This window comes from Ischnura elegans, chromosome 4, assembly GCF_921293095.1.
Source record: "Ischnura elegans chromosome 4, ioIscEleg1.1, whole genome shotgun sequence".
Classification (NCBI taxonomy): Eukaryota; Metazoa; Arthropoda; class Insecta; order Odonata; family Coenagrionidae; genus Ischnura; species Ischnura elegans.
This window is the reverse complement of record NC_060249.1, coordinates 75,868,134-75,894,708: the sequence shown is the minus strand read 5'-3', so window position 1 is coordinate 75,894,708 and position 26,575 is coordinate 75,868,134.

Genomic DNA, 26,575 nt, shown 5'->3' with positions numbered 1-26,575 from the left:
TGCTTCCCTCATTTCAATCTTTTCTGCTGTAACTAACCCGTCCATTTTAACTCATTTCCAATGACGCACGATGGTCGCTCAATAAGTCTTCAGAAAAAAGTAGAAAAACAAATTGATTTTTGCTATTTTTTTTTATATTTTTCAAATTTGACTCTTTTCAGCCCTGTAAATTTTTAAGCACTTATGCCGTCCAAAAAGTAGAATTTTGGGATCTCCTCAAAACTGGCATTATTTTTTGCGAAAATTCCAAAAAGAGAAATTCATTCGCTTTGAATAATTTTTTTCACTGTGGATTTTTCACACAATTTGTGCATTGCGGGTGTCTCCAAAAATATATCACCATGGCTCGTCCCGGTAGACTCAAATTATTTTGCGTGATTACCTCCTCCATAGACTAAAATCTTTGTCTGAAAAGCTATTTCTTCGAGTTGAGAAACGATAAATGGGGGTTAATCTCGTGGATACGGTGAATTTTGAAACTATTGGAACTTAAGCTCCGTGATTTTGGCCGATACAACTGCATAGGTGTGCAACCGTGCATTGCCTTGTTGAAGGAGGAACTTTTTCTCTTTCAAATGAGGACTCATTTCTTGATTTACCAATAACCGTTCCAACAACGACGCATAATACTCTTCTGTTATCGCTTTCTTCTTTCATGAGCAATTTAAGTATATATTATCCAGCATCCGTGCCAAACTGTCGTTGCCATAACCTGACCGGCCCACTTCATCATTTTCGCCTGCTTCGTCCGTCTGTCTGTTCTCCTTCGGAATTCCATTGTTTTGACTGTTTTTATCTCTGTGGTGTAGTGATGAATCTATATTCCATAGAAAGTTATGTATTGACGGGAAAAATACTCAGCATTACGGCGGAAAAGCGCCAAAACAAGCCTCGGAGTTGACCATGGCGAGCAAACGCGGCAGCAATATTGCCGAGATGTTTTTCACACCCAATTTTTCGTGCAAACGAAGCGATTGTGCATTAGGATATTCCTGTGGCCTCAACTATATCGCGCACTTTGATTTATGTATAAGTTAGACCCATATCGCTAATTTTGTCAATCATTTTGAGGGTAGAGATTTTCGAATGGCGTCCGGAACCATGCTCATTGTTATGGATGTACGGCCACGTTTTAATTCACTTGCACATATGTAAATAGTTGCAAACACAAGAGCAGATGTGACATGAATTCCGTGCAGCTCAGCTTTGTTTTTTTTCGGCGTTAACCCTTTAAAAAGAAGTATTAGATCACCGCAAGAAACTCAGTTTCATCCATTTTTATAAACAAATGAAAGTCATTCATTACAATCGGCAGCAACGTTGAAACTAAGTCATGGATACAGCTGAAACTAGCGGCTGACAAGTCAATAGTGCTGCTTACTGGGAAATATTCACTTTTGCTACTAAGTGTGCAATATCTTTAAAAATCTGAGGACTTATTCAGCAACCTCGTGCACGAGAAAATGATGAAAGAAGACAAAAGAAATAAAAATGAGAGAAGAAGATAAAAAGAGTGCGTTCGGTAAATCCAAGAATCTCCCTATTGACTTTTATATATACTATACGAGGATTCTAAGTTCTTCCTCTCAGTATTTCTTATTTCGTGATTTTTTCACCAATGGCAATACTTCTGATTTCCTATGCATTTTATTCGATATTTTTTTCGTTTCAATGTCTACACGCTTGTTCTCCGATTGATTTTTCCAGATCTCTTTTTTGCACTTTTTCCTTTTCTTCGTGGTAAAATGGAGGCCTTTCCTGTCATATTCTAACTTCTTACCAATCAAATAATTTTATTGAACTGTTCTAGCTATACTTAATCATTAAAAATATTAAATTTTTTTAATTATTTAAATATTTTCTTTGAAACAACTATACCTAAATGGAGTGGTCGGATTTTTAAAAACTAATTTTATTTTCCTCGATTTCCACTTCATTAAAATATGAACAACATAATCAATATCTATAATATAAGTTTAGTAAGCTAAGGTGTATATTTTACAAGAGTGACGTATTACATCAGAATCGCTTGCATTCTAAACAGAGGAAGCAGTTTCCTTTCCTGGGCCTTCTGTTAAATCAGCTAAGAAATTTTCTTGCGAGAATTTTTTTAATTGATAGATATTCAAGGAGCCCTGGAAGATATTTTTCTCGACCTCTTTTTTCAATTTCAATGAAACATAGGCGATATTTTAACTTTATTATATTCCCTTCAGTATCTATTTAGTCTCTCTTCTGCTCGATATTATGATTAGCACCCATATGCATAATTCTATACTTTAGTTAGTCCAAAGACTGCTGATCTTCATTCGAAGGCATTAATTACGAATTTCAAGTTTTATATTTGGGAAATACGGCGAAAAAGAGTATATCAAGTTAATCCGCTTTAAATAAATGGTGAAATTCGCAACATCCTTTAGAGGAGAGAGTGTGGTAAAACTCATAAGCTATGTAGCATTTCATTTTATGAGCTTTCTCTTTCCTAATCTGGGATCTGATTTTCGAATTTTACATCGGAAAACTTTTAATATTAATTATATTGTTCTTCGAGCTTACTTTATTTTCTATCGTTGTCGAACAATTGGTCTATCAATTGCTTATAAACCATTCCAATATCATCGAAACTCAAATTTTACATCATTAGCTACATTATTTTACTAACGTAGGGTATTTTCTTAGAATTCGAGGACTCTAATTCATTCTTCCTGAGTTATTCGCCTTCTATTGTTTGTTATGTATCTTCATTTTATTCTTTGGGAATAGGTACGCTTGGACCTGGTACGTTTTTCCATCTAATGCTAGTCATTAATGCAAGCTATATTTCTGCATGCACGGCAAGCTCAATTGTGGATGTTCCGTTCGTAGCTTTTCTTTTGTTTTCCTCGGTGCAAAACGCATGACACTGATCTATTACATGAATGTGCCGTCTCGCTGTTTATTGACTCATCTCCATGGATACGATATTCGTAGCATTTCAAGGTTGAACGCTCTTCCAACCGTTCTTTGCAGGGTGAAAATCGACTAGTCATAAACTCGAAGAGTGTGGAGTTATGGCTCTTGCTGGGTACACGGAGTGTTGATGATGATACATCTACCTGAAAAGCCAATCACAGGAGCATGAGCTTTGAAGTGTAACTATTAGCTAAAATTATTCGCATTCACGGGGAATAAAATGAAGATAGATCATAAATGAAGATAGATCATCAAACATTAAAAGACGAATTACTTAAAAGGGTGAATTAGGTTTCTCGAATTCTAAGAAAATATCGCAGCAAGTAAAATAATGTATCAAATGTAAAATTAAATTGAGATCGGTATAGGAATGATTTATACGCAACTTATGTACCAAGTGTCCAGCGACAATAGAAAATAAATAGAGCTCGAAGAAGAATATAATTATGCTCAAAACGTATTCCTACACCAGGTAGGTGCTTAAATTTTAGGTTCTCCACTCATTCACCGTAACTGACTCCAATCGAATATGGCAAGGAAGAAAATTTGTATTTTCTGAATGTTTAGTTTCGATAATCGCCGATTCCTATCGTAATCTTTACGAATCAATATGGGAACAAATATCTTTGGTTTACCACCAGAAAAGGATCCATTTAATTGAATTTCTCATTAAATTTATGCCTAAATAGCGGTACATTTAGAAGGATAGATACGTCTCTGACAGAAAGTGTAATAAATTTCCACACATTCAAATCCTTACTCATACGATATTCTTTCCAGCAGTGTGCACTTTATGGACGTTATTCTGACTGCATTTAATTTCAACTAAATTTCTCTGGAGGCTGTTCGTAAGAGTCGCATTGCCACGTGGAAGTGTTAACAAACATGGGGAATTTTTAACATTATGATGCGAGTGTTGGGTAACGTACTGTGGTTATTTGACCTCTAAAATGTCCTCGATTGAGCACGTGCCGCCCGTTAAACCTCTTTTGTTTTCCTCGGAGTAAAACGCATGACACCGATCTACCGTATGCGAGCATCGTCTCACTGTTTATTGATTCCTCTCCATGAATGCACCTCATTGCTAAATTTCCCATTAACATCACTTCCTTCGAAATGGCGCTGCGATTGGGAGCATGAGAAAAATTCCTCTGCTTTCCGTTGCCAAAAATATAATCGTCTAAGAATATGTTTTTTTAATATATAGGTCTACCAATTTAATTTTTAAAGGGTATATTTACGTGAAGCGTTATTTTTTTAATTTTCTACATCTAATATTATATACCTTCGAATATATGTATACGGACGCCATATAAACCTCATGGAAGAAAATTAAATCTTCAGGGTCAGTTTCAAACGGAGCACATAATTCCACGTGTCGCATGATCTGAAAGGCTCTAATTTTCCGTCTAATCCTAGAACAAACGCTACTTTTAGATCTTCTCCAGATATGGATTTAATTTCCTCTTTTCTGAGAGAGCCGTCGCATGTAGACATTTAAATATTTTTCGAGAATAAATATGGAGAGATTCGCTCTTTCCTATTTTTTGCTCAACACCCTCTCGGAAAAATCCTGCTGAGAGCCCCCGTCGTAATTCCTTTCATAATTGGGTCTCAAGGACTGGAGCCGACAATGCTGACTCGGGGATGCGTGAAGTAGGAGACATTCCCGTATTCATGTCACCACACTACTAGGCTGCTAGGAAAACTGCTGCAATTTAAGACGAGTCACGACGTGTAAAGTTTCGAAGAGATAGCGATTTTTTTATAGTACCAGCAAAATACTTAATTGCAACTCCAACTGCATCCGAGGTGACAATCTGCTCGTACTCGGTTATCACACATGCTTATTTCTACATTAATTGCATTTAAAGGATCAGGTATTATTATAAAATAGATACTCGTCGCATTTCCCTGATTTATTGCACGGTAGGTCTCATTATTAGTGGATGCTCTTCGCAGTAATAACAAAAAAATACTCCATTATTTGAAACGTATGCGCTACACATATACGGAAAATATCTCTGATTCATAACTTGGCTGCGATATTTCCTTTTAAATCCACGTACAGAGCGAATGAAATATTTTTTGGAAAAGGTAAATACTTAAAAATAAATGGATTAATATTTGACTCTTGCTTAAGATCAAACTCGGATATGCTGATCATTGGAAAGATGATGTAATATGCGAGAGAAAATATCAAGGTGCAGAATTACAATTTTTCCAGAATATGTACAAAATTAATGGCGAGTGAAATATCGAAATTAAATAATAACTAAAAATTACTGCACCACTCTCCCACAGTTTCCGCCGAGATCCTGAGGCAATCACCCGGGTACCAGTCGCAGACTCCGCCGACGGCGTCCATCCTGGCGGTGACAGTGAAATGCCTCCAGGGCTATTATCAGGCAGTGAATACTTAAGTGTCTCGGATTAATGATTTCTAGTGCATAAAATTTTTCATAAATAAATTGTACAAAGTCTTCCACTCAGTGTTAAAAACTGCCGAAGTGAGAAAATATCCCTTAAGTAAACTGGTGAAGGCATAAGTTTTGTCACCGCATTCGATACCGTAGAAGATAATATAATTTTATGCTTTAACGATTTGTTCTTTTAATCGAAAAATAAATTTTTCATGTGTCCCATTGTGTAATCCCTTTGTGATGATTTTAACATGCAAGTGAACACCTAAAAATCAGTTATGATACCTACCAACTGGATTGGTGTCCTCATCGATACCAGTGAATTATCAGTGCGTTTACCAGTGTATCAAAACAAGACTGTACCTAGTGATCGCACCTATTCACCGCTTACGGGTAACTGATTTTTAACTGTAGGTGTGCTACGTGTTACGCTTGTCCACCTTCTTGGTAAACCGCTAGCTCCAGAGATATGACATGTGGAAATAATTTACAAGAGAGTGAAATATTCAACAGAAGTGTGCAATGCCCAGTGCTTCATAAAATATCATAGTGTATGTTGACGCCATCGCCACGCAAGTAGGTGTAATGATCCAAAGTTAGAAATGATCTCAGTTATTTCCAACACTGCCGCTGTCCTCAACTATCGCGGCAGGGTGTATTGCGTCCCCATATTGCCAACGGTTGAGGTTTGATTTATTGTAGCTATTCAGATGGACCACTGTTTGTGTAAATATGTTTATACATAACGCTGATAATACTGCCGCACAAGGGCGTGGAGTAATTTGTGCACTAATCCTGATCTCATTGAAATGTATAGTAAGAAAAGGCATTATTAAATAAGCGAAGTTCAGGCACGCTTCGCGACCTGATCGCTGGTCCCCAAGGCCGTGCCTCCCATGTATATATACGCGTGCCTCCATCTTGGGCGGCGTCCGTATTGGTGGGACAAGCGCGGCTCGGGAATTCGGCTCAGTCAAGTGCAGTGATTCGAGCGATTTGCGTGCAGACTAGCGATCAGCAGCAAATCTAATTATTATAGGGTTCAGAAGCATATCTTAATTATCATAAGGTTTACGTAAGGCCAAGATTGAGAACTAAATATATCTCATAATCAGATTTAAGGAATGGCGGAGGGTATCTATTTTTCTTGAATATTCTTTTATTGCCAGAGTTAAAGGCATATACTTCAAGCAATTCTATTTCTAATATTTTCGCAATATAAACGAATGCTATGCAAAGGAATAATACTGATAATTGGTATAAAATTCATTAATCAATCGGGGTGTTTTCATCCTTCATTTCTAATACCCCTATGCTCTTTCGAAAAGTTCTCGCCTACGTACGTCCCAAAGCCCTCGACAAATATTTTTTATGATAGAATTATCAGGACGGTGTTTTTTGGTATTTTATGTATCTCTTTTGCGTGATAGCATACGTTCATCTTCGTTTTTAGCGTTTTCAAGGCTGTAGGTGGTCATTTGAAGGAATAAATGCCATTTTCGTTACAGTGGCGACCAGGTAGGACATATACTTTTACATTGACAATTACAATTTACAATCACTTATGCGTTTTTAATTTTCTTGTTTCAAAAAATCTATATCAAAATCGTTCATGTCCTCTTCAGTAGCATGAAATTGCCTTCATTTTCACTTAATGTGCTCTTCTTATAAAGGGTGCAGAGGATAGTAATATATTTCGCTCTGAAATACCATTCATTATGATCAAAAGTAACAAGTTGAACTTCTTGGATAGACCCACTAGAGATAATCTTAAACTGTATGCGTTATTTTTTGTCTACATTACCCATAATAAGCCGATGATAGACCTGAATTGTCCATTCAAGTACGTTTTCTGAGAGATTAATATCTGTAATAATTGATTAATTATTCCCTATAACGCATTAGTGATAATCCGTGCACCCAATTAAATGTGTCAAAGGTCATCACGGGAATGAAATAATTCCCATAATACCGAGGAATATCCTATTCGATGCTCTATGCCAAGCATAAGTCTATCCAATTACCATCAAATACTGTGCTAAATCATCAAGCGGAAAATCCGTTGACTTATTATCTGAGTAACAAAATGCTAACTTTCACAGAAATTATACCTTTACTCTTGTTGGCTTTAGAGAATAAAAAAGCAAATTCGACCTGAGTGAAATTAAAATAGTTTCGATCATATATACCGCATCTTCAATTTAATAATTCATTTTACATTTTATTTAGGAATTTTTCAGAAAGCACATCGAAATTTACCATTGTAACTTTTGTGCTCTTGAAAATTATTGTTTTTTTTTATTTTAGCCGATTCATTGATTCCACTTACGTGAGCTGGCAATTACCCCCATCAATTCACATATAAAATTCTTCCTTCAGTAATTTAAATTAATGTCTTGTATAATATTAAAATGGAATGTAAAAGATATAGGAAAGCCATTTTCTTTATTTTGGCTACCATTGTTCATAGGGATAGTAAAATTCGGTACAGTATGATTTAAAGATCCATGCAAGCATAATATACATATTGGTAAATAATACTCCACAAAATTTTTCAACAGATATTCCAACAGAGATTTCTCTCCTCATCAGCTTTAAGCGTCATTCGATTCTTCTTAATGGTTTATTAACTGTTCCATCTAAGAATTTCTCCCCGAAAATTCATTATTCGAAGAAAGAAATATTCTGAAAGTTATTCTTATTTCTTTGGTGTATGGTTCCAAGTTATTTCTTTGGCATCTGAAGCAGTCTCAAAAACTGTATCAGTAAGGAAACATAGTCTAATTTCTATTTGACTTCAATAAAATTAAGGCAGTAATAACGACTTTATTAAAGCCTTTATTTACGGTTGTAGGTAACTTCGTCTTTAAGGGGCTAAGGTCATGATGATACTGGGTCGAGGACGGAAATTGTTGCGGGACAGAGATTATCTCATCTTGAAGGTTCACCTTGAATGCAATTATCTCACATCGAATACCTACTTTTTTACTGCATACTTCATTATCCTACCCTAATTATTCAAGTCTAAAGTAGAAATAGGTATGAATACTCGTACAACACTAGTACGTACAACAACAATACGTAATACCAGATTCGCCGTCTGTTTGTCTCGCGTCCGACCGACAAAGGAAGAAAAAGTATGTATCCCGAGACATTCTATTTACACATTTTTTCCTACGTTATCAACCTTTATAATGGCAAATTACTGGTAAAAATGCAAAATTATTTCTTTCTTCACACAGTAAATTAAAATATGTACCGGTGTAGTTTTCTTCCATTTCTTGCACCGAATTGTAGTTCGCAATTTAATTAAATTAGCGCAATGAGGTGTCGATCAGAAAATTAAGTAAGTCGTATAAACTTTTGATCACACGCTTTCACTCTTACTTGTGACTAAAGTTATTTTCCATTACTTCACGGTTTTCCTTTCACTGATATTGAGCTAATTTATTGCTTCATAATTTGATTCGCACGAACTTTTGACCATTCTCTTTCGATTTCACTCGGGAATAAAATCGCATTACATTTCTTCGTGGTTTTATTTTCGGTTGACTCTGAGCTAATTTATCGATCCGGTATGGAAATGAGAGAACCCCCTTCAAAAATAAAATCAGAGAGTAAAGAAAAATGGGACGCGTCGGCACAATGATAATGACTAATAATGGGAGACAAGATGCGACAGCTGCGCTCCGAATTCTCTTCGGGCGTTGATGCCGCCGAGCCTGGGATGAGGAATATTGAATAGGTTTTTGTACGCCTAATGAGCGTGAGAGCACACGGCGGCTCTTCAAACGTCATGATATTTTCCCTCCGCGAGAGCAGAACTGAATTTGCATCGTAGACTAGGGAAGGCGGTGGGATGAGATGATATAGAGGAGGAGAAGTGGGAGGTACGAGCTTATCTTTTAATAGACTTGCAGCGGCTTGGTTTTAGGGCCACCATCTGCTACGTGCGTTTTTACCGATAACTTCTTTTCAAGAAAAAAAACGAAATATAAAAAAAGATATCTTGCGTTCATGCTTCGGTAGGTAAAACCCTCTTCTCTTAGGCGACGCAACAAGATTCGCGATCTTTTTGTCTCGCGTCCGAACGACAGAGGAAGGAAAAATATGTAATTCGAGACAATATATGTACATTATTTCCTCCTCTTCTCAGCCGTTAATACTATGCAAAAACCCATTTGCATCTGATTTTATTTTTAAAATTTTCATCTTTTGTCGCCTCTTTAATGCTTTCCAAAACTTTAGCCTTGGATTCCATTTACGATTTTTTTTTCGGTCCTTTTGGGAGTTTACCCCCTCCTTTTCCGCCGAAGCGCCATTTTCCCTTTCATTTTCGCAAGATTTTGCTTCGAAAATTTTTCTCCTTTTACCATGGGAACACAAAGAGCGGCGCATAAGTAATTCCATATCTTCCGCAATTTTTTTCCCCAGACATGGCCTATTCTCATGTGCTCTGGTTTTTTCACATCATCGAAATATTCTTTTACTGCCTTTTTTACTACCGCTAAGTGTAAGTTTTTTTGTTAACCACGGCTATTAACTTGGTTACTTTCTGGTGTCGTCAGCTCCTCTTTCATGTTTTTGAATGATGAAAAATAATGATGCACACTAACCCATGTTTATTTCTTTATCCTTATGCTAAGCTTTTGCACGCTACGTAAGCTAATGTTAAGCTGAAACAGGCGGTACATGACTAAACACTTATTGGATTCATTGCTAATCTTTGCAGAACAGCCAGGTAGTGAACAGCGCAGGTAAAGAATGGAAAGAGATGATGGGATTCTCGTTTAACAAATAAAATACTTGATGCCGCCTATTTTTGACTTAAGATACAAAGTTTGTACCTCATTTTCCTTTTTTGCAGAATCTAATATTAGCATACTGTCAATTTCATAGATCAAATTTTCTTCTAAAGTGATGTCAGCTGAAAAATGAAATATTTCCATAAAGTTCGCCTTAACAATTCTAGAGGGACCCTATTTCCCTCTATGTATAGGTATTTATACATAATGTATAAATATACGCGTTTAAACGATTTGAGACAAAAAAAGCAGCGTGGAAGATGAAAAAGGTAAATGATTCCTTCTGATCCATTTTCTTATCGTATTTTGGTTGAACATTTCTTGGAAGAAATCATCCTTTCAGTTTTATTGGTGCAAGGAATTCTCTCTTCAATAAATTCCCTAGTGCAGCAGCCAGGAGTAACAGTTCATTTCCTCATGAATCATCATAAACCTCATGTTTGTCATAAATTTTCTTCACTTATCTCCTAGTCGAAAAGATATGACCAAAAATTATATCTCATAATATTTTAAAATATTTAGTGACGAATGTTGACTTTAATTTTGGATGACTTATTAATTCCAATAACGTAGAGATGTAGTTATTTTTCCCAATCAATATGGTTTCTAATTTTGAGAAAATGAATTTTAACGGTATTGAAATTTGGTAGTCATTGAGCGTACAAGCAAGTCACCGAACAACTTTTGTAATCATTCTATCTTCATACTCGCATCTAAAGGGGTGGCTCGTCAGATAGATCTCTCGTTTTCCTAAGAATCTTTCTTCGAAGTAGGACTAGTTATTAAAGCAGCACATTGAAATATTTTTTTTTTTATATTTGGCAATGAGGACTCCATAGGTTCCATTAAAATTTTCCGTGAGTACGGGGAATTCAAAGTAATGAAAGGATTGCCCTAGATACAACTAACTCATTATCAAGTATGGCCTCGCGGAGATAGTAGGTATCTCAAGGAAGCTTCATTACCATAAATGCGGCCGTATACAGGCAAATTACAACGAAGAATTTCCTAAGGTAAATATAAAATATGTATACACGGTCATTGATCTAGTCTGCACTCGTTTGCAATCCTCACTTCCTTCGGAAAGATCTCATTACAGTTCTTATCACATCTACACTCGAAAAGGAATGTCTCTGATGGATAACCCATTCATAAATTTGGTCTAATCATAACTCTATTCCATTGAAATATATTTTTCATTTATATCGCTTCATCTATATATTTTATATCTTACATCTTACCTCTCGACACTCATGAGAAATTCCTTTCAATAAGTCTCGATACAAATTTTCGTGTTTTATTTTTGCCTCTATCTGGTTCAGAAAATGATTTTGTATGCTTTGAACTGTCAAAGACCGTAATAATTTCAGTCCGGAAACTCCTGGACTCCAATGTAGGTGTAGGCAAAGGATATTCATACCAAAATAAAATGAAGTGAGTGAAAAACATCTCAAGTCTCCATCGAGCTCTTCGCAGAAGATATGTTACGGAATGCAGCTTCGTGTTTCTTTCCTTCAATAACGCCTACGCTGCGTTCTGCAGGATCGGGAAGTTTCCGTATCCTTTTCAGTGTCTTCTGCATCGCATCGCAGTTTACATCTTAGAAGGTCGAACGTGGCTGGAAATATTCTGTGACGATTGTAAGTACGTGTGATAATAAGTGACGATTTCGTTCCCATTAGGAAAGTGAGGAAAGAGTTGGTGGTGTACATGGTGAAATGTGCTTAAAACACTACTTGAATAGGTGATACTTTGTATTAATTTTTGGAAATTTGAAGGACTCATCCGTTTCACCAAATCATTTCAATATATACACCTCATTGTGATGAGACCGTGAATCTAATTTGTTAACTTCTTGTATTCCATTTCTCACTTTCCATGAGCCAATAAACAGCATACACGCTGCATTAATATTATACGACTTTTATCAATGATCTGCATTTCTTCTTACTTTGAAGTTTCAGGATACTGTTGAATGTTTCCTAACCATTTTGCTTAACAAATATGCTCTCACAACTTTTAATGATTAGTATTTTAACTTTGTCAATCAATAAGTTATTAAATAACTGGTCATTCTTTTTTATTTAAATTAATTAATTAATTTCCCATACTTTCTCCTCTGCATAGTTGTGTGTTTGTCCTACACTACGGCTTCCTTCCTTTCTAAAGATCGTCGTGCGAAGTGCTTGCCGTTCAATTAATCTTCTTAGAGGTATGCTTATTTTATATGGTTGTACTTGGCGCAATTTATGAAACGTATTACGAAACATAATTTGGTTTTGCCGTTTTTTGATTGACGAAATATATATAATATTTATAATATCTAACGAAGAGCTGGACATGGATGGAGAGGAGAGGCCTTTTAAATGAGATACGGAAGTTACTAAATTGCTTGTATATAATGGGTATCTACCATGAATCTCATCTGCCAACTTTCTCGAATACCTAATCCCGTTTTTGAGGCCAATTAACAATATTTTTAGGCATGCTCCCAAACGAAATATTTATTCAAAAAGATGTTTTCTCGGAGCTGATGGCGTCACCCAGTCCCATTCAAGGGGTCTAGAGCTACTTAACTTTAGATTCACCTTACTCTAGAACCCGCTATATTGGAAAAAACGATCCTTCAAGCTTCCTCTTGCAGATTCATTCCTAATAAGAATCCTACATTGTATGTACCTACAAGGAATTGCAATTTTAGATTAACTAGTAAATCCAAGCTCGAGACATAATTTAATTTGCGATTTTATGGTATCTTGCTCAATGTAGGATGAAATATATTCACGGAGAAATATATTCCAACTCTGCCGTTGAACGGAAGCTAGGCGGAAGACCGTTATAGTATTCTCAGTGATGATTCAATTATAAAGTCGTTGGAAAATTAAAACAACAATGGAAAAAGCGTTAATGGCGTTTAGCTGTTTAATTAAATCTATCAAAATTACAAATAACGTGGGGGAAATTTTCTCATTAAAATGAGCATAATGGTTGAAAAGGATCACTTTAAGGAAGGCATCAATGGTAATGGTAGTGTAACGTTGTTATTCAAGTAGAAAAGTAATAATTACTGTAGAATAACTCGAGTTAATTGTAAATATCCATGAGCGGTGAATATAAAAAGCTAAAAATAAACTTATCTCAGCTGAATTTTTCGTTAACGAGGAATTTGATGCATACAAGTCTGTTCAAAATCAAAATTAAATATGAAACATTCAATGGCGTCTTCTTTAACGAATACAATATCGATAGGTACTCTTAACTTCTTCTGGAGTCTCACAATCAGTGCACACGAATTTGCACCCCCTCAGAACGTTGCCTGCTTTGAAAAACATTTGTCAACAGAGTACGTAAGTCATCAGTAAAGTCATCACTCTTCAATAAATGTCATTAAAACTTACCCTGTTACCCTACGTAGCAAATCATAATTTATGGTTATGCAATGCAGACAGTTGTCCTTAGGACTTCATCGCTGGAAACGTGTTTGATATCGTTGATTGAGTCTTTTAAAACTATATCCTTCGAAATGTTTTTCATTTGAAAGATTATTTTTTACGGAGGATTTATAATGGCTTCTAGCTATGTATCATGAACATTTACACCTTCATGAAATGTGAGATATTCAGGAAATTCTGAAGAAATAAGGGTTTGTAGTAACTTTTTGCTCTCACTTCCCTGAAGATATTTACAGATATCTCCTGCTTCCCTGCGCATCATCATTAAATATTCATATTTCCTTCAATAATGAGGACAGTTTCTTAATGCACCGAACCAAAAGTCGTATGTGGGTGCACTTGTGGGATGAGAGAGCAGTTTGGAAGTGAGATTAATGGATTCAAATCGGCTGAGAAGATCTTGAGTAGAGTGAAACTCGCTCCGGACCAGAAACCACGCCACCTTTAGATGAATACGGAGACGTACGTTTGGGAAGCACACCATCCTTTCCGGCTGATGTGTGTGAGAAGTGCTCGGTTATGATTTTGCAAACATCCGTAGCAAACCCGGTGGAGTATCGGAGAGAAAATTATTCACGCAGACCGGTGGGACGAGTAAATAAGTCGATGGGTGGTAAGTAAATTTATCGAGAACACCGTGGGAGTATTTCACGTAATACAAGCATTGATTTTAGACAGCACTCACAGAGAATTTTTTTGCATGTACGACTTCCAATATGAGATGCATTATGATTGTGTACCATAATATATTAGATAATAATGCACTAGTTACACTTTCAGTTTTTCAAGAAATATTTTTTTAATATGTAAAGGCATTTAAAAAAATATTGAAATAAGAGAGAATGCAAAGATAGTCGGTAAAATTTGCTTTTGAGGGAAATAATGTTTAAACTTTAAATTGTATCCTTCCCACTTACTTTTCTAAACTTACATATATATCAAAGTGAAACCGACTTCATTGAAAACAAAGGTAACGGATAGGAACGACAAGCAAAAAAACGGGTGAAATTTACAGCCTATGATCCTACAATGCATAAAAAATTATTCTCATTTCTTCCGTTCTGAAGCCTTTATTCCTCATGATTTGCTTATTATACAGCCATATTAGCCACCTTCCTTAACTCATCCGTGACTGTGCGGGGTAACTCAGTTACCCCACATTATGTTAATGTTGTGTAATTTTTTTGTTCCTTTGGTATTTTTTGTTTTTTAGCTCAACCACTTCATCTTTATTTAGGCGAAGAATGATTTTTTTACATTTAAATAATTTTGTGAAAACTACAATATTTATTGGTGGGGTAACTGAGCTGTTGGCGAGAAGAAAAAAAACTTTTGTTACACGAGTGCAGGGATAAAAGTTAAACGCGATAAATTTTATGATATTATGATTTCAATAACGCCAATACTCCACATGATAGCACCTTTTGTGCTTTTTTCCATGGCAATGCTAGTCAATGTACAGTTGCAACAGTAAAATATGAAATTTTCCTGCCATTTCGCACAAAACTAAAACTAAATGTTGCCAAAAATTTATTCATAAATTATAAAAAACAAGATATTATATAATAAAAAAGAGCAATAGTGTTTAATTATATGAAAGACTAAAATACAACATATATTTTATGAATTACAAATGGGGCACCTGAATTACCCCACATTGTCATTCGTATAAGTTATCTAGGCACAGTCACGGAAGGGTTGAGTAGGGAAGCCAAAATGTCAAAATTGGAAAAGATATTATTTTATTTTTGAAGAAAATGCCTTTTGGATCCTCAATTTAGAGACTTTCATCCGCCTTTTTCCTTCGGTCTCTGTTGGCTTTTTTCAAGCATCATTTATTTATCTTCTATGAAAAAAAAATATTTGCAATGTTTATAAAAACCTTCCTCATTAAAAATGGAGGTAAAATATCTTAAACGTATTTATTACTGGTATTTATTTTTTACTTGTCATTAAAAACGTGGGTATCCCTTTTTGAATTCTCATAAAATCGGTGATGTATCAGCGAATTATTAGTATATAGAGAAGGAAGATAAAAAGGAATCTCGTCGACATTTTCATTAGAGTTTTAAATAAATATAGCCGAGGTAATAAAAAAATAATAATTCGCCGGAAAAGATACTATACTAACAAGCTATCGTTGAATCATTCAAAGGCAGAAGGAATATTTTCATTTTCTCTAAAATATTTGCCGACTCTACCAATATTTGAACATGGCCCACAACATCATCAACCAGCTTGTGAATACGACCTGGTCCAATTGCAATAATGGCCAAAGGATTCAACAGACTAGATTAAAAAAGCCCCAAACTACACAAATGGCAAAACGATTTTCATTTTCTTCCATGGACTATTTTTTTTTTTGTACATGTTTCAACCTGAAGAGGTCATTTTTTAGTACAAAATGTTTTAGCATGTCGCGTAAATTTATACCCAGTAGGGGCTTGAGAAGGTTGGAGGGGGGTTGTGGGTGTTAGGAGGAGGGGGGACCGGGGAGAGGTTATGGGTAAGCTTACGGTGAGAGATGGAAAAAACACAGTGAGAAGACAGCGTCACTGGGCACATGACCACTGGACATTGTCGGAGTCTTAACTTAACGAAGTCGTTTGTGTCATTTGTGAACTTCAACTTCCACTAAGTTGAGCCGGAAACCATTGAATGACCCGAATAAGTTCGTTTCAAATTTAAAGTATACCGGGACTAGCCGCGGTGATAACTTTTACGGGAGTCACCCGTAATGCACAATCGTGCGAAAGATCCACAGAGAAAAAATCATTCGCCTTGACCGGGATTCGAACCCGGATCCCCCGATTTCCGGTCGAGTGCTTTAGCCAGTTAAGCTACCGAGGCGTCATTCTTCCGAAAATATCCACAGGGAAGAATGACGCCTCGGTATCTTAACTGGCTAAAGCACTCGACCGGAAATCGGGGGATCCGGGTTCGAATCCCGGTCAAGGTGAATGATTTTTTCTCTGTGGATCTTTCGCTCGTTTCAAATTTTTAACTCAATTTTCTACGAGTGCGTAGTTGCTTTAAGCATAAAAATATATGTTATTTTACATTAATTCCAAATCCCAGGGCACTTCCCATCTCAACCCTTGACTTTGACCACTGCCTTGACCACCGGACGGCTGTCCTCCTTTACGGCTTCCGATATCTAATCTAAAAACTAATTAAAGTCGGAACTAAAAATTCGGTATTTTTCCAAGCATGCTCAGCTAACTTCCGTACGCCAAGGGGGAAGGTAAAGAAGTGAGTCAAGATGAGCCGGAGAGGTGTGAAACCTTTTTAAGGGATGGGAACAGGGACGATGCGAAATTCTTCCTCAGGCACCAAAGCCTCTCCTCACCGCCACCTCATCCTGGGCGGCGCTACCGTCACGCACACTGAATCGCACGCACATAAACCCGGGTTAAGCGTTAAAACTCTCCTTCCTTCCCCTCCTCCCCTTCCTTCCTCGAACTCGCAGACACCCCATGCCGTACACCTCACCTCATCCCACTCCCCAGGTTATCCCCACTGTCCCCCCACTACTCCTAAATCCCGCTAACCAACCCCACCCCTTCGTGATAAGTGCCCCCGGGGACTCAACTGCAGGAAATGAACACCCCGCGCGCCCACCTTTTCCTCATCCCCGTGGCGGCAGCTCATTAAAGCACATCTTCCGGGGTGGTTTTCAAAGAGAAGTCTGAGGGGTGGGGAGGATAAGTAAGGGAGGGTTTTGAAAGGGTTTATTCGGTGAAAACGATGGAGGAAGGGAGTGTACGGGAGATGAGAAGAAGAGGGTGGAGGTGAAGTACTTATGCGTGGAGGGAAAAGTGTGGAAGAAAATGGGGGAAACGAGCAAGTGAAGTTAGGATAAAGGCCCTGTAAAAAGGATATTTGAAGAGCGAGTTGCATACTTCACAATCAATCAACTTAACTACGTACGTATAATTTTCCATTCATCAAGGAATAAGGTGTTACTTTAAGAACGTCTGCAATTACCTACTCTGGCATAAATATTGAATTGATAATTATAAATATTCAGGCGTTATTGTAGTGTTTTGATATCCGTCATCCAATTCTTAGGGTCTGGTAATTACAGTAAAACATTGGAAAAACTGTTTGATACCATCATATGTTAATCAACCCACACAAGCGGCTATTCGTATTTTTTACCCCATTGTAAATTACCACATCATTTATATTTTCATGGGGTGCGTTGTGGCCCAGTGAGTAGAGCGTTGGGCTACTAATCGAATGGTCCTGGGTTTACATCCCGGACTTTCTGGAAGACTAGGCCATCGGACAACCCAAGGACTGGCCAATCTTCTTCGGGCAATCGTGACAGAAGTCCTAGAAAGGAGAGGAAGCCAAGGAAAATTGAATTACCCCCATACCAGAATATGAAAATTTCACTTGCATGTAGTTTAGTTTGAACTTAACAATCCAAAACTCATCTACCATCTATCCAAGCCATGAATACTTACCAACTTTCTAGTTGATATCCGAGTGAAAGTATACAGAAATTATAAAAGGTTTTTACATCCTTCCTTCATTTTCCTCAAATATCCTTGTTGCTGTACCACTACATCCAAATATTTATCTAACATAAGTTACCTACACGGTGCTGTTTACCTCCATTTATTCGCGAACGGAATTAATAAGGTACTCACGGGATGACAGAATTTCACTTTCACATTTTGAAACAAAAATTACGACAGCTTTCCCTGCCGTCGTCATCAAAGGATTTTTATAGATTTACTAAGTCGAAATTGTAGAGCAATTTCTCTAGACTTAAAAAATGTAATATTAAGCCTTTTATTTTTTGCATTCATTTTATCAACCAGATAGGCTCTAATATATTCACCCCGGGTCTCATCTCTATTGGCCGATTGGTTTTATCGATATCCTTTCTGCCTAAGAAAACTACAGCAAGAACAATATTGGGAATCATGCGTGTCAGAAAAACTAGGAATCTCACCGTATTGAATGATAGGAGAGAGGTGTAGAAGGCTATGATGAAAGTCGCGGGCTATTCTCCAGAACCCGCAGGCGGAAGTGTTGCCTGCCAGAATAGGAAGAAAAGAATGTCACCGGACCTCAAGAGGACACACGTGTGGATAAACTGAATGGGTTCAGGCGTAGCTGAGTGAAACTGCATTCTTACTTCAATAAAATGGAAAAAAAGCTCATACTACACACAATTCGATTCAATACTCCGCCCCGAGTTTCACCTACTCCATAGATACTTTAGAGGGAATTGGAATATTCGTCTGGAGAACGGTGAATCTCACAGTATTGAATGATGGGAGAGAGGAGCTGAAGATTTATGCTGAAGTACTTTGAAAATATCTACCTAGTTGGTGCATTTCGGTTGGGGATATCAAATTGCATTGTGTGGGATTAAATTGGGATTGTGGTGTTTGTATTTTATCTAGCGAAAGCCGTGTCAATACAGGAGAAGGTGGGTTTGGAAGAAGAGGAGGATAGGGTTACTGCAGCTACCGCCATCTTGCAACCTTTATCGTAACCCTCGCTTATCTAGCATTTTTTGAAATAAAGACTAGCAAATTTCTACTATTATAAAATTTATTACGACCTAGGTTTAAAAGTTACTACTTCATTTTCAAAGTAACTACGGTAAAAACACGCTAAGGTAATATTTGCTTCCTATGTTACTTTGAAGATTATGTAGTAACATTGGAACCTACGTCAAAATAAACTTCATAATCGTGGAAAAGTAAAAGTGTTTATTTCAATTTGGAAAAAAATCCATTCCATCACGCAATCATATTTGAATTTCATGTTACGCATTTGCATGTCTCTCCACTCACTTCATCCTCATATGATTATCATTTAAGAATAACTCAAAGAGTTAAAGATCTTTTTATCATAGAGTACACTACGTCAGGTTTTACTAAATGCAAAACGTATTCACCGAGAGAGTAAATATTTAACTTTACTATTTTTTTCTCATGTTGGGGATTACGGTAAAGCTTCGGTAACTTTAGATTCGCTGAGCAAATACATCTACCTTTGGTTGAAGGCGGTAAACTTAAATCGGTCATATCATGAGACGAGATGGTAAAATGAAAATTTTTGCTGAATGACAGGTGAAAAGGAACAATGGCCAGGTCGAGACACATAGCAGATGGTGAAGAATGTTAAGTGGAACAATTATTTAGGTGCTAAAATATTAGCCGATAAGAGAATTGAGTGGAGAGCTGCGTTAAACCAATCGTATAACTGATGACTGATGATGATGATAAGACAATTACTAAGAAAATGAATTAAACAATTCTAAATTAAGCTAAATATACTCAAAAATTAAATGCCAGTTTCCACACCATGTTTGACCTATAGGCTATTGTTACCATTATTTTTATTTCCGCCATACTTGCTTTTGACAACCCACCAATTTTACGTAGAATACAATTTTTTGCATTCTATCAGTAGGTTTATTGCGTTTTACTGAGTAAAACCGATAATTTCGAGGAATTGGATGCCAGATTTCAATCTAAAATTTCAAACTGAATGCAATATTCCAATTCCATTTGTGGATAATGAGATAGGAAAACGGTAGTGGCTTTGACAGAACTGCCGCAAACCTTCCAAAAGGCGGATGATGAGTGGGAGAGAACTTAAGGCTGTGCTGAAGGGCGCTAATCATTACTCCTTCACGACGCGAAGACAAAAGGTTTCCGTCTTAGAAGAGTGAGATAAGGGACATTTGCTTATCTCTCCGTTCACTTCACCTTTTACATCCTTTCATTTGCCTCATTCCAATTATGCAGAGAATTGTTAAATTGAGCGGTTTATTACTTTACAACGTAGTGGCAAAAGAAAACACGTTGAGTGCAAATAAATTACTTCTCCAAACATTTATTTTTGGATTTAGAAAATGAATTAGACGATTCTCCATTAAGCTTATTCCACACACAAATTAAATACTCTTTCAAATGTTTGCATCACAAGATATAATTTCCAATAGTATTGTCGATAGGACGAAAGCATTTTGTTCGGTTTTGAATGACGAAAGAATCGTTTTTATCCAATCGAATTGTGAAACAAATAATAAATATACCCCAATTAGCTTTTACTAAAAATTATGCTCGCATACTTCTCCAAATTTTTGTCGTCATAAAATATTAGAGCGAACATTCTTACGCCATACTTGCTTTCATTAATGCACCAGTTTGGCAAAGAAAATACACTGTATTTTAATTCAATGTCTACTTTTTTGTGCTTTACGGAGTAAAACCGAGATTATAAAGGATATTATTGATTGGTTTCATTCCGGCATGGCGATTGGTTAAAGCGATCTGGAGAACAGACAGGAAAACGGTACATAGTCGGGACGTGAATCTCGCCAAATAACGGATGACGACAGAGGCTTAAGGGCGGGGGTTATTATTCCTTCAGGGCGCATAGACAAAGGATTTGAGTCGTAAAAGGGTGAGATTGGGAGCATTTACTTGTCTCTCTGCTCACAGAAATAAATTAGACTATCCCAGCCTCCAAATTGAATTGCTTTTACAACGCATATATCAGAGACTGCTTCAATTTTGTTCATCATCAGGCTTACTGGCATCTTTTAATTCAAGTGACACTTACTTTAATAATCCATCAGTTTTTTGAAGAGCAAAACTTTTCATGATTCGTCATCGTTTTTTTCAGTTAACTTAACTAATGGATGAGCTGTAACTAATGGAAATGGATTTCAACTCATCATTTGGTTTCTGGAGCATTCCGCGTTCCTTTATGGATAATATGATTGACAATTTGTAGCGGCTTTGTCCATAGAGCCGCAAATCTCACCAAGCATTGGATGATGAGTAGACGAGAGCTGGGGTTGGATTAAGGGCAGAGTCTATTATTCCTTCAGGATGCGCAAAGCGTTTTCGTGTGGAAGGGGTGAGATATGAATCAGTTATTTGTCCCTCCACTCTCTTCATTAGCTCCATCTGGTTATTTACCCGTGTATCTTAAAAGCACGAAAGGTTTAATTTAGTTTTTTTAAACAAAGAGGTAGGTCAGAAAACGTTTAAAAACAAATATTCCTCTAAATATTTGTTTCTATACGTTATACGCAGAAGTTTTCAAATACAGACGTTTTCTGTAGAGATAAAGCATTGGAAATGACTGACTCGGTAAAATAACATGAGGAAAAAATTATAATTTCCCCTGAAGATGGTTATACTACACCCATTTATCATAGTGTCCTTCAAATATTTGCTACCACAATTCACGGATATTTCTATCTAAGTCATTAAGTTTCTTCAATTAAATTACTAGATTTACAGGTTACCTCGCGATCGAGTTCTCCATCTATTGAATATAGTAAGATACAAATGGTAGAGGTCGTGCTAGGAAAACCGCGAATCTTACCAAATAACGGATAATGGCTAGAAGCGAGCTAAAGGGCGTGGATTATTATTACTGCAGGATACGCAAAGGATTTTCGGGTGGAAGGGCGAGGTGTGAATCAGTTATTTGTGCCTCCACTCCCTTAGCCATCTCCATCTTGCCATTTATCCGAATCACATTGTAATGAAAGCACGAAAAGTTTAATTAAGTTTTTAAAAATCAGAGGGCAAAATTCGAAAAAGTTGACTTAAAAATAAAACTTTGCCCAAAAATTTGTTTTCGGAAGTATTCTCTAGAGATTAAGCATTGGAAACGCATGTATCACTAAAAGATCATCTGGAAATGAATTTTTTCCCCAGAAGATAGATTTGCTACACCCATTTATTACAGAATTGAAATATTTATTATCATATCATAAAATTGTGCATATTTCTATCCGAGCAATTCCTTTTTTCATTCATACGTGAGCACCAAATTTATGCATTAAAGTCCTATTTATGCATATAGTCGTGGATATGGCTAATTGGTTTCATTCCAAGTCATTATAATTTGTTTCAGCGATGCTCCTTCGTGATATACCCTCCATCTAATGATGATAGTAAGATAGAAAACGATATTGGGCGTGCTAGGAGAGCCGCGAATCTCACCGAATAACGGATGATGACAGAAAGAGCGGATTATTATTCCTTCGGAATGCGCGGACAAAGGGTTGCGCATAGAGGAGGCGTGATTTTAAGGAGCTCCTGGAATTGGTTAGCGGGAGCGGAGAGAAAGAAGACGTGGAGAGATAGAGAGAGGAGCAGGTGCGCACGAAGAAAAGGGAAAGAGGGTTTTTGTGAAAAACTTCGCCTGTAATGGGAGCGATAATGATCAGGTGGAGCTCGGATGGGAAGAAGAAGAAGAAGACGGAGGCATAAACCGCAGCGGAGACGAGTTAAAAGAGGAAAGGTGCTGGAAATGGAAAGGGGAGTGGCGCTTTTCAACTGGCCTCGAGCCCTGGTGGGAATTTCCCGTTGTGGCAAGGAGGAGCGAGGCAGTAAAATTGCAATGAAATGCGCGCGACCGGCATGACTCAAGTCCCGAAATGTCCTTGAATAGAGAATAAGGAGGGCCGCCGTCATCCGCACTTGAGAAGGAATATTGCCTTTGGGTGGGAATGTTTTTGGGAAGGGCATTAAAGTTCCTACTGCGGTTCGTTAAAACGCACTCGGCTCTTCACATATTCCTCGATATCAATCATTTAATTTTAATCCAGGTTTTGCGGGAAAATTGAGACCATTGTGATTTCCCGAAGATATTCCTAAGCGTTATGGAAATTTTTTTAACTTCAATTTTCTAACTCTCTGCCTGGTTTGATGATTTCAGCGACCCATTTGTTATACTCATTAATTTTCTTTAGCTTATTAATAAAGTCCATGCTCAACAACTGAATTAAACTTACACGAAGGATACATGGATCATGAATGCTGTTGATTTTTCTTATTCTCCAATGAGATTTTATTTTTATGGCTTGGCATTAAAGTGCTATCGGCAACTTTTTGCTTTTGATACGATTATGCAGCCATTTTCAATAAAGTATCGCTTTTCATTTTGCAGTCTTTACGTGGCAGAAGCGTTTTATTTGCATAACCGAGAGTTCGAGAAATTTGCCTCTGATTATAAGAAATAGAAGTAAGAACTCTGTCTCAAAAGTTCTGCATTACAAATTTGGAAAACTATAAAGGTGATCATTACCATGAAATGTCTGCAAACCGAAGATTTTCTCAGCTCTCTGCTCTTCTCTTCTTTCTGATAACCTTTTTTAATTCCCGTATTTTTCTTTAGTATCTCAATAACCTGTTCTACTTTCCTCATTTAATGCCATCCTTTGCCTTTCTTTTCGCAGACTTGTTTTTCGAAGATTGCCTTCAATAGATCATCATGCCTCTTGATGCGACCATTAGTGCAACTGCGCAGTTAAATTTCTGACCTATTACGTCCAACGTTGAGCTTTAAAACGAGAGAAAGGTTTCAGTGGAAAAGTCAAAGAAAGAACGGATAAATTAAGAAAGTGGAATGGTAATGAGATACTTAATGGCCATAGGATCTGTGAGCTAGTAAAATTTTAAGCCTTTGCAGCATTAAATTTGAAGAAAGATGCATTATGCATCAAAATGAGAATTTAATTTCTCTTTAAACTCTTTTCTTCATTCTCTTTCACATCTGCAGGGAAAAATATCATGCCTCTAGGAATGGGAATACAATAAGAAAAACTATGAAAGTTTTTCACGCGTTATGTGCAGAAAATTTAATTTATTCCCGAGAAATACGAAAGAGTTTACCCCTATGTATACAATTTTCAGTGTTTTTATTCATAAGAGGGACTACCCCTGACATTTCTCTAAAAATTGCTTTTCTCCTGTGACATCTTGTAAAAATGTTCGCGGAAAATTAAAATTTTATTTATCAATCATTGAAAACACGATATGCGCTCGTCTTCTCCTGAAGACTCTATTGGGCGAATTCAGTTTATTTGTACTTTCCTGAGAGGAACATCCACAAACGGATGAATACTATTCCTTATTTCAGTTAAAATGAGGCTATTCTGTTTCTTCTTTTGCTTATCGAAAATTATATAACATGCAGCCACATTTTACCTCCTTTCAAGTGAAGCAATCATCAAGTTGATAGAAAATACTCGGTGAGTGAAACAAATATGCCATTGCTGGACTAGGCGCACTTTTGTTTTTTTATGGTTCTCCTTTTCTCAGACGTCCTTCTTTGGCGTCAAACGCACGTATTTTTCGAAAAAAATCTGTGGTTACGTTGAAACCAACTGCTCAGCCGATACGATAGATTCAGAGGCGGGGTTATTAAAGGCATACTGTACGAAAATCATATCACGTTTTGAATATCTGTGCGCTATCAAAACGATATCAGATTGCAAATGCATACCTCCCAATCAAGAAGATAAATGCTAATTTTTACTGAGTTCCATCATGCTTTCCACACTCTAGGAATGAACTCACTTCCTTATCGTGTGATTTCTCCTAAAATTTTATTGTTGATTTTTTTATTTTTGCGTATGAAAAAGAAATAGATCGTATTTTTATTTTTCTTCAACGGCTGACTTATTGTCTAGTTAACTAGTTGGCTAGTCAATTTTTCTGAAGCCTATGAAGGAAGTAGATAAGAAAACTTTGTGCGTCCCCAGATTTTTGCACACTCACTGTCTGACTTAAGCAGCATTCTCCTTATCTCTCCATACCCTCGTATCTTGCATCATAAATTTTTGAAGTGGTTAGAAAATTTCGCATTTTTTTCAGTTTACATGATAGGGTTTTCAATACAGAAAAGCGATTTATTTCGCTAAAAAATTTAGTACCTTCTCTTCCTAAGCAAAATGCATGAATTATATTAAGAATTAGGGTGAAAGTGAACGACCCCTTCATCCCCTGCGTTCACTCTTGATTTTTTCCGCGAAATCGCAAGCCCATTATGGTGCCAACTTGCGGGGAATTATTTCTTAAGTACACACTAATCCGTGTCTGCATCACCACAAAGGACCAAAGCGACGATGCTTAAAGCATGAATGCGCCCTCTAGCCGGGGCGCCGCCTAAAACGACGTCCCCAGTAGAATGTCAAACCGGTTGTACATTTAAGCTGAACACGCTTCGAGTACGATTTGGTTAAAAGGACGACGTTTTCAATTGGCCGAAATAAAGTGTTTCCCGTGGGGAAATGTCTGCGACATGCCCACCGGCAGCGGCTATTCAGTTTGCACGCTCATGCCTTCCTCAAAATCCTACGAGCAGCAGAATCTTTGGCTGGTTCTCCCGCTCGCCATCCGGCCTTCTGGTCTTCTCCTGTCCCCTTACATATATATGTGTTCGCGACAGGATTCGTTCCGGAGAGGGTCCGCCTGGAAATACCTAGTAGACGTCCCCTTCCGCTCCCTGTCCATTGCGAGGTTTCTTTTTCCGCCAACCCCGTCTGTCGGATGGTCACGTAGACAACTGAGCCTATTGCGCGGAAGGCTTGCTAATACCCCCTTTTGCCGTTTTGCACGGCGCGGCGCGGAGGTGCGCGTATATATGCCCACACCCTTCTTCCTCTCGAAATCGAGTTCTGTTTTAGTGCCGCGTAATCTCGCAGTGGCCGGAATTAAAGCCTCGGGTCACGAACCTTGTTCGTCGCCCCCAATTGACAAGTTGAAACGTGCAGTTTCCTGTGTCCCGGGGAGATATATACATTTGCTCTCGTTCGGTGGACAAAAAGCTCGCAGCTCTTGCATTGATGCATTCCGGTTACTGGCCCTCCTACGCTTATGTGATCCCCTTCCGGGTTGGAATATGAAGGTTCGTCAAGAGTAAACTTTCGAGAATTAGGATTTCATTGCGCTCTAAGGTAATTCGTATGAGATGTCAAAGCAAATATTCCGAGTTCCACTGTTTTCTAACCATCTAATTTATCATCGGTATGTCTCCTCATGGTAATATTTTATACTACTTGAGCAAACGTCATCCCCATTTACATACTTATTAAATGTTATGAACAGCAAATAACGCCTTTTGACGGAATAAGGGCTTTAGAGTTATGGTAAATACATAT